Raw genomic sequence first — 10,319 nt, forward strand, 5'->3', positions numbered from 1 at the left:
AAGATACAATGCCGGTCAATACATTCGTAAGTGCCATTTTTGGCTGGAGACCGCAAAGGACTTAGGACCCAACATCTTAATTAAAAATAAGATGCTCCCCTGTATATATTCTCCCTCAGGGACCTAGAAAGCATGGGATAAACCACTTTGGTCTCCTGATCCCGGCCACTAGCTAAAGGTGTCCTCTCTATCCTTCTCCTTTAAAAAAATGCTAATACATTCAGCAGCTATGTAGAACAAGGCATTTCAAATGTTGTCTCTCTCACTGTAACTTTACCTGCCTTCACCTTGAACTAGTGCCTAATACTTATCAGTATACAGTATTCAAGAGCTGAATGTAAATGAAGGTAGAGATAGGGAATTTGTTGGCTGAAATGGAACCTGAGATTATCTTCAGTTGTCAGTGAATTGTCTTTTATTCTCCTCTCTGATTTACATTGAGCTTTACTATTTTACCTACTGTGGATAGAAAGTTGTGTATGTTAGGCTGGTGAGAGATGACTAAATTACTAACAATTAAATGATCATCTTCAATAGGGATATATAATGAACAGATTGTGAAGAAAACAAGAACAAAAACAAAAACAAAACAAAACAAAATGGTCATCTGTTGATGCCAAATCAGCACCTGAATGTTATTTCAGGTGTTTTGAAGTACGTTTCAAAGGATCTCTGGTCCCACCTGGTACCGGTCTTTCTGTAGTAAACACTAGTTAGCTCAGCAACATATCCTGGGGTGGGCTGTGATAAAAGATTGTGTTTCTCCCCAATGTACTTTTGCCAGTTGAAAGCCACTGGTTCACTAGCCTCCAGCAATATATGACCTAAAAAAGCCAACCACTTCCATTTTATAATTCTTTCCAGACAAGTGATTATCTAAGCCAACTGCTCAAAGATAAAAATCTAAAACTAATCACCACGCACAATAGCAGGGGTACACAGAAAGATTCATGCAGAAATTGTGCATATAAAACAAAACCAAGGCTTCCTTCAGCCGTGAATGAAGAGGCCCTCCTGCTGTAAAAATGTTTGCCATTTAAAACACTAATAGTCTCTGCAAGGTCTCCTGGACCCAGAGTTTTTGGCTCTGTTGGTCTCCTTGTGGAGCTCCTGTCCCCTCCAGGTCTTTCTATCTCCCCTTTCTTCCATAAGATTCCCTTCACTCTGCCCAAAGTTTGACTATGAGTCTCAACATCTCCCTGGATTCCCTACTGGGTAGATTCTTTCAGAGGCCCTCTGTGGTAGGCTCCTGTTCTGTTTCCTGTCTTCTTCTTCCAATGTCTATACTGCTGGCTCTTTGATCACCTTCCACTGGGGGGCGAGGACAGCCTTGCCAGGCCACAGAGGAAATGGATGCATCCAGTCCTGATGAGACCTGATAGGCGTGGATCAGATAGAAGGAGAGGAGGATCTCTCCAATCAGTGGACTAGGGAAGGGGCATAGGGAGAGAAAAAGGTGGGAGTGGGAGGAGATGAGGGAGAAGGCTACAGTTGGGATACAAAGTGAATAAACTGTAATAAATAAAGCAATAAAAACGTTTCACAGGAAAAAATAATAAGTAAAACAATGGACTCCTATACAGTCAAGTTTAGGAAAGCATTTTTCGATGTATGCGTAGTACAAAAACATTAAGGCAAGTATTTCATGTTATAACACTTTACAACTGCAGATATAACCTTCAGCATGCTCAGATGAAGCTGGGTTTATAACTGGCTCCTTTGGAAGGGCTCCCCTGGACTTTGTCTTTAATTAGGATTAAAACGTTCCCAGGACCCACAGGAGAGACAAAAGAGGCCTTTTATTTCAGTCATTACCATTTCTCTTAGGCAAGATTACCTTTCAGGAAAAGATGTGTAGACCTTTTCTCTAATCTTCACAAAGAGAAAGGCAGCCTGTTAAACTAACTGCCCTCATTTCTTCCAATCTGAGAGTGACTTCCAAGACAGCAAGCTTCAGGAGAATAGGGATTGTTGGTTGTTCCATTACAGGAGAACTGCAACTGTAACTGTTGGTGGCAGTTGTAACAAAAATAAAAGCATACATCATTGGGAAGGGCAGACACAGAAACTGGAGAGGGACGTAAGATAGGAAGCTGTAATGAGATAACGGTCCCCTAAAACTTATCTGAGACAAGGACATTATGTAAGTTCATTTGTTAGAAATACTTGAAAGATATAAGCAAAAGATCTGCCAGGAATCAGGTATGCAAGAAGTAAAATTCATAAAAGGTAAAGAGAGATTTTGTGAGTACTAACAACACAAACCTCCTATTTGGAAAAATACCAGAAGCAAATGAAAAAGTAAATAGGAAGCTTAAGCAAGAGAAATTTTTAATTGCCCTGCTCTCCACCAAGGATACAGAGGGCACTCATTTTGGAGACACACACACCTGTCTCTAAAAACCAAAAAAAAAAAGAAAGAAAGAAAAATAAACCTTAACAAAGCATTAAACAAACACACACACATTATATATATATATATATATATATATAGAGAGAGAGAGAGAGAGAGAGAGAGAAAGTTTGTGTGACAATAAATATAATATATATTTGTTAACTAAAGATTAATAAATCCTTCAATATAGAAAAGTTCATTCAAATCAACAATGGAAAAAAAACATAAAATGTCTCAGAAATGTTAGACAAGAGTGTGTTTATACATAAAGAATACTATTCAGCCTTAAAAAGATGGAAATCTTGCTATTTGTGCCAACTGTGGAAGGGACTAAAGCACATTTGGGTACAGAAAGACAAATTCTTTTGCTTTTATTTCTGGAAGATTTAAAAAAGAAATAATTTGATTTCCTAGAAAAAGAGAGTGGATGAGGGGTCATTAGGAACTAGGGAAGAGAGAGAGAGACAATAGTCAGGTAAAAGGAATTAGTCTTGTTCTCTGGCTTGTAGACTACACTTCTATAGACTATACTATAGCTACAGTATGTAACAAACTATGACATATTTCAGAATAATGAGGAGAAACATCTTCAAGTTATCAGCATTCAGAAATGACTAATATTTGAGGAGATGGAAGTACGACTCACGCTGATTTATCACAAATTTTATATCAAATTATCATACTCTATCACATAAAGTAGGCAGTAATATGTATGAATTATACATGTTTTAAAAGGAAAACAGGGCATAGGTGTATATCTCAATGGTAGAGGATATATTTAGCACATGTGAGGCTGTAGGCTTGATTCCAGACAACACACACACAGAGAGAGAGAGAGAGAGAGAAAGAGAGAGAGAGAGAGAGAGAGAGAGAGAGAGAGAGAGGAGGCATATTTAGTAAAATACAAATAAAAAAGTTCAAAAAAAAGAACAAACACCAATAAATAGAACAAAGAGGTAAATTTTACCATTAATCAAAGCAATTCAAGTTTATGAAAGTAAAAATTAGCTTCCAGTATATCACTTAAATAAGTTTTTTAAATGTTTACAAAGATAATTTGAGGAATTAGCTAAAGAAAAGTGAATCTAATATGGTGAGAGTGTCATAGTAAAAGAAAAATAAAGAATTATAAAAAAACTAAATAAAATATGATGATAGATAGGAAAAGTATTAAACTATACATATTTCATAGCCCCAACAAGTTATTTTCTTTGAAAAAAAAAGTGTTATTACTTAGCTTTATTTTAGGGCTTTGTGTATAAATTTAAAACCCAGCGATTTATTAGTATTTTAATAAAAATTATATATTGACCTAAGTGGATTTGAAACTTTTAAACTGGTTATCTCTTAAGACAAATAGATAAGCCAGGCGGTGGTGGCACATGTCTTGAATCCAGCACTCAGGAGCTCTGTGAGTTCGAGGACACCTTAGTCTACAAGAGTGAATTTCAGGACAGCCAAAGCTACAACACACACACACACACACACACACACACACACACACACACACACACACACCTGTCTCTAAAAACCAAAAAAAAAAAAAAAGAAAGAAAGAAAGAAAGAAAGAAAGAAAGAAAGAAAGAAAGAAAGGAAAAGAAACCTCAACTTTCTCCACAACCATGTTCTCACTTGCGGGTACTTTCTGTCTCTCCCTGGCCTGGGTCTCTGTGTGACTGTCCTTGAAGAAAGCAGTAACACAAACCCCACAAGAACTTGAGCAGCACCTGTTGCCTACTCATGAACAGGAGAGATGCAGTGCTGGCCAGGCTTGTTTTCAGGGGACACTGCTTTGCAACTTTACACCCCAGGGGCTGTGAAATACAGCATTCCTTCCAGAGACTCCACTTGTTTCAAGTAACTATCTCTCTCTAGAGTCTGCTGACGTGACGGCACCAAGGAGTCCAACCACAAGAGAACCACAAAGCCTCCAGACCTTGGTGCTGACATCCACTAGGCATTTGCTTACCTGGAAATGAGAACAATATGTGTTTCTGAAATTTGAGCTCAATCTTGCCATTTAATGAAAAGTATCTGAAAAAATCAAGCAGAAAACAAATAAATGCACAAAAGCACATGATCTTATGCCAAGCACCCCCAGAAACTAGAGTATGATGCCAGATAGACCATAAAGAGTAAAAGTACTAAATGGTCCTTCTTCCTAAGCTAGAGACAGATTACCTTTTTAGCACCCAAGTTCCTTCCCCTGAATCATTGCCAGTCAGCTTTTCTGTCTGTACCAAGGTCCCAGGCTTACCCTCTTCTTATCCCTTATGGAGATGAACAGCCTAACACTGTAGGTCTACACCGAGAGAGCAGCATTCTACAGACGGGAAGCCAAAAATAATCAGATTCTTTTCCTAAGCCAAAAATTCGTGATCAAGAAAGTCTGAATAAAAACCTCTGGGTTAGAAACTGTGGGGTGAATCCAACCATCTGTTGTAGCAGGGGCTCCAGAAGATTCTGCTGCCTCTAAGTGTAAGCCCTGCCCACCTACTCCACTTTTCAGCTGACTCTCAGCAGGGAGGTTCACGAGGTCATTGTCTCACTAGATCTCCCCACTCATTTTCCTCTGTCAGGACGATTCACGATTCACGAGAGGGTTACGTTATGCAAGTAATGTATGTTAAATTAGGTAGAGCGGCATTTATCCACTGCAAGTGTGTGTGGAGGGACGGGTGTGAGCGTGAAGGGTTTGTGAAGGGTTTGTGAGCGGTATGAGATGTGAGTGGTGTGTGGTGTGTCTGTGAGATTGTGTGTGTGGTGTGTGTTAGAGGGAGATTGCGTGTGGTGTATGTGGTTGCATATGAGGGGTATGAGTGTATTGTGTGTGTGACTGTGTTTGTAGGGTGTGTGTATATATATCATTGTATGTAGTTTGTGTGTGTGATTATATAGGTAAGGCGTGTGTGTGTGATTGTGTGTGGCGTGTGTGTGATCATATATGTAGAGGGTGTGTATAATGTATGTGTGTGAGAGAATAATTATAAAGGTATTTCTACTCATTCAAAGAAAGCAAAACTGAAAACCTGAAACTAAATCATGGAGTACCATACTGGATCAGCATCTTTGACTCATTTTTCCTTCTCGTAGTCACCCTTCACTGCTCTATTAGCCCCAGAAAGAGTTCCTAGTAATAACTCAGCACCTGTTTATTTAAGTGTATATTATATTGGTAAATGGTCAGATGCTGTTTAAGTTTGTTAGAGCTGGCTTTGGGATGAGCGAGGCTTGCCGTCTCCCAGCCAGTCCCCAGCATGTTTATTTCAAGTGCTCTCCAAAACCCTTTGTTTGGGGATGCCTGTCTCTGAACCCCTATGTGACCCCTGGGTCTCTAACAGGGAAAATATCCCAGAAGCACAAGCCTTGTGACCTTGAGAGCACTGAAAACATTACCAAGACCACCACGAGAGAACATTGCCATGCTTCTCCATGAGGTAAAGCCTCCGGTCGGAGTGGGAAGCCAGATCTCATGCTTGCAGAAGATGAACAGGAGTCGCCTGGGCACTCCAGCTGGCTGTGGCAGCTTCTCTTGTCGCATTCTGCTTGTCGACTTAATGCTCAGAGTGACGCTGTTTGTTTGGTCTTTTACTTGGAAGCTGCATCTGAGAGAATCATCTGCTCTGTCCCCAACCGACTGCCTCAGCGGGGCTTCCCCAGGCAATTTCTGCTTGGTGTTTGTAACTCCTGGTGTCCTGTTTTGTTTGTTGTGGCAGGGGTGTGCCTGCTGTCTCAGGTGCCCATTTGATGGTATTTTGTGTTTCTCCTGCTGCTTCTATCTGCTACTTGCTTAATTATGCCCTCGTTCTTGCTCTATATAAGCTCACTCATTCAAAATGGAAGGCACTGTGGCAGCTGTTACAGCTTGTTCTCTGGACCGTACAGAATATTTATTATGTTATTTGAGAAACATGGTTTTAAACTCATCCTTAAACATTCAGTGTCAATCCCTCACTCCTCTATACAACTGGTGACAGCTGACGTTAGATGTCACCTCCTGATGGAGAGAGACTACAATGGAGCCTTTACTTTTGAGATCCTGTTAATTAAATGCATAGAGGCAAGGAGTCCTTGGGTCCCTGTCCAATAGTCGTAGTTGAGTGACATTTGCTAATGAGTCCCTCCGTCACATTTGTATATGCTTCAATCTTACAGCCGTAGCTACCCTTCAAGGTGCTCTCTGTGCTATGAGGTGAGGAGACCACACATTAGTAAGAGCTGAAACAGTTTTCCAAAGGAGCTAACACCAGACGGATTGATCTACTAAAGTCTGCCTTTATAAATGAATGACACTCAATTTTTGCAATCAGAGGTGCCGGAGAACAAATTTATCCGAGAGGGATTTTGCTTCCCTTCTGACAGCATTCTATCCAGAAAGCAATCTCCAGCTAAGCCCCGTAGCAGGTTGCTAGGGATGACAAAATCATGGTGTGGATTGTGGTGGACACTCTGCCCTCAGCAAAGCACACGCTGCTTCCATAGCACCAGAATGACTTTTTGTTTCAATTAAAAGCAAAGCCTGTGCCTCCCGCCGTGACTTCCTCCCAGATCAAGAGAACCTCAAGGCACACACTGACCTTGTAAAGTCTTTCTTATGGGGAGTACTAAAATATCTGGCTTGAAAACTTCTCCACAGAAATAGCACATTATAGTTATAGATAGGATGTGATTCTGAATCAGCAGCTGAAAAATCCAGCTCAGTTCCATTAGGATCTAAAGCAGGACTGAGCTGATAGGAATGCCAACAAGACAGTGACCCGATGTCTTTCAACCCGGCTAGCATCATTCCATGGTTAAGCCACCATGTCCGCCCAGCCTGAAATGTTAGGCGTTTGCTGGGTGTGCCCCAACTCGCCCACTCCACTTCATCTAATTTTTTGAGGTGTCAAATCCCACCTCACTGGGATTCCACAGGCTGAAATTTAATAGAATGTTGCTTGCCATGAATCTACTATGCCAGAAACACAGACTGATATGCTGTGTCTTTACACAATGTCAGAATTTATTGAATGACAATCAATTGACAAGTATGGCAGGGTTGATGGCCTGCCATATCAATTTGCCACGTATTCTTCCTTTCCTTGAGAGCTCTGGCCAAACCAAGCGCGTGTTCATTTCCTGCAATTTTAATTACTAGCATTAACCCTCAGATCACGTGTTACTCATCCCACAGTAATTACAGCCATTCTTGCGCCTGTGCAGCTTGCTGAATGGCTGCAAGTATGTTAAAGATGCAAGATCTTTCAGTGGCTTCAGGGGGCCTGAGAGGCAAAAGATGAGTAACTGTATTGATAACAACAAACTGAGGCAAGCTGGATAAATGGGGAAGAAGCAGCTGTGGCTGCTGGTTGCTGGTTATAGGGTCAGGCTTTAGGGTTGGAGTTGAGCTGCAGTAGTGAGGTGAAGGAAAGCAAGCCTGGATGAATGAACAGGAGAACAGACAAACAGATGGCAGTTTGAATTGACTGTGGGAACTGAGTCAAGACAAAGGCCCAGGGACAGCTGGGAATCTTCTGCCTGTGGGTTCTTGATGCCCATGTGATTAGGTGACAAGTCAGTGAGCGTCATTGCCACGGCAATGTTAGATGTCTTCCTCTTTATGGAGACCAGATGAGGGTCTTCAGATGTCCCTTAGTTTCTTGGCCTGTTTTTCTGATAGGTTTTTAATGGTCCAGGTGCCCTTATCCACACCATTATAGTGCATTAGATGGTCCCTTTTCTGTTCCTAGAGTTTACCAGTCTAGGATGTGTCGGAACCAGACTTCATCCTCTAGCCTCAAAACAGAGTCAGAAGCTCCTTGGAAAGGAGCCTCTTGGAGCAAGTCTGAAAAACCAGCCTTTTACACAATATGGAGTAACACAACCGGATCTCAACACTGCTCCCATCCAGGAGTCAAAATCATATGATTAGAAATTCCAGGAGAAGGAATCACAGAGGCTAGAAGACGCTCTCTGTATCTGAAGACTCCCTGTCAAATGTAGACATATGCCAAATCTGTATGCTTTATCCAAGGACAGTAAAGTCACTAAGAAACATGGTCAGAATATCTCTGCCAGGTGTGACTCAGCTCTAGTGCTTATTCATATTTGAAGTGTGTGAGTGTCGATGTTCACATTCTCTGTGGTGCTGTTGCATCCCCGCCATTCTAAAGCTTCCTCCAGGACGATGCTTCCCCAACTTTTTTTCACATCATGACAAACACATAAACTTTCCAGGAGAAACATGAAGCGCAGGAGAGCTTCCCCAGTTCACTTCCCCATAATCAGCCAAGGGTCCTGCCATCTGTCCCACCATTTTGCCCCCACCTCCAGTCACTTTATTTGAACATACACACAAGTGCACAGAGCAGCTGTCCTACAGCCCATAATATGTACCCCCTAACGTAAAACTTGGCAAAGACAGACATTGGGCAGAACAGGACCAAATTGAAACAGAATTATAAAGTTGACAAGAGCTTTCTTTTTGCCCTTCTATTTCATGTTAGAACCCCCTTCCCATCCAGGCTGCCCATACTCTGCTAGGCTTAATTCTAGCAGCTGAAGGTTACCTTTGGGACTTTGGGATGAGGATTGGTTGTCTCTCTTGAAAAGCCATTGATTATCTGAATTTCTCCTGATAAACAAAATCCTTGCAAAAGGTCATCTTTTCATAAATGAGATTAAACATCACACATGGTCACACAAACACACACACACATGCAGGAACATGCATGCACTCACACGCATGTACACATACACACATATACACAATTAATTTTTCCCCATTGCACTCAGTTAACTCAAAGTTAGCAACTACTTACTGAGGATGAAGCCTCATGCTGTAACAATGAATAAAATATGATTTCTGCATGAAGAAGCTTATGCTTTTAGCCAGTGGGAACAATTTAGATTACATACCATTTAAACCAAAAAAGTAACCCAATTTTATTAAAGTGCTTTAGTAAAAAGATGTAAGGAACTACATAAAGACAGTGGGTAGGAAAAGGCTGAGGACACTGGATGAGTCTTTCTAGAATGATGCTTGATAGATACAGCTAAAGAACAGTTGTGACAAACTGTCATTCTAATGAGTGAGCCTCTTCTCTCTTTGTGCCAGCAGAAAAGGTAAACATCACTCTCGAGATTAACTCTGCACACGGTGATTATAAGGAGGAAGTTTTGACGTATCCCTGATGGAGGACATGCTTTGGGTCAGGAGTTCATGCAAAAGGCAGCTATAACCTGACCTTGATCCCTACTTGATTCCTTACATTGCGTTTAACAAGCTGTGTGTGTGTGTGTGTGTGTGTGTGTGTGTGTGTGTGTGTGTTTGATTGTTTTCTTTAGAGATGGGCTTTTAGAATACCCTTCGGCCGGATGGTCTAGTGGGTAAAAGCACAAAGCACTTATAGCACACACGTGGTTTTCTGGTTTGTTGGTTTGTTTGTTTCCGTACGTGCAGTGGAGTGGATCTGCAAGCTCAGCACGCCTAAAGTGACCTGGGAGGATAGCTGGACGTTCAATTCCAGCCAGCCTGGGTTCATATCATGGCAGAAGCAACAGCAGAGACTCTCATCAACAAGGTAGAAGAGAGCTGACTCCCAAAAGAAAAGACGTCCTCTGTCCTCCACAGGCTATTTGAGCCACGAGTACATGTACACATACACACACACACACACACACACACACGCACACGCACACACACACACACACACACACACACTAATAACAACAACAACAATAAAAACTCTCTCACTCTGCATAGTTGCATAGTTACCCACGTGACTTTCGTATGGGAAGAGAGGAAAAGGAGTTCCTCAATACCGTGGATTGGCCTCACCGCAGCCTCTTTTGCCTAGAGGAGCACCACAGGTCCTGGTTAGAAGAAAAAAGAAAAGGAAAGAAAGAAAGAAAGAAAGAAAGAAAGAAAGAAAGAAAGAAAGAA

At 41.5% G+C, this 10,319-nt stretch overlaps 1 non-coding gene across 1 annotated transcript; it reads left to right on the forward strand.

The window, feature by feature from the left end:
* Positions 1-10,120: 10,120 nt before the first annotated feature.
* On the forward strand, positions 10,121-10,248 carry LOC129673787 (small nucleolar RNA SNORA64/SNORA10 family). Its single transcript, XR_008719717.1, has one exon. It is a non-coding gene; the product is annotated as a small nucleolar RNA SNORA64/SNORA10 family (small nucleolar RNA).
* The last annotated feature ends 71 nt before the right edge of the window (positions 10,249-10,319 follow it).

Source organism: Psammomys obesus, unplaced genomic scaffold (genome assembly GCF_907164565.1).
Source record: "Psammomys obesus unplaced genomic scaffold, mPsaObe1.curated_primary_1811, whole genome shotgun sequence".
Taxonomy (NCBI): Eukaryota; Metazoa; Chordata; class Mammalia; order Rodentia; family Muridae; genus Psammomys; species Psammomys obesus.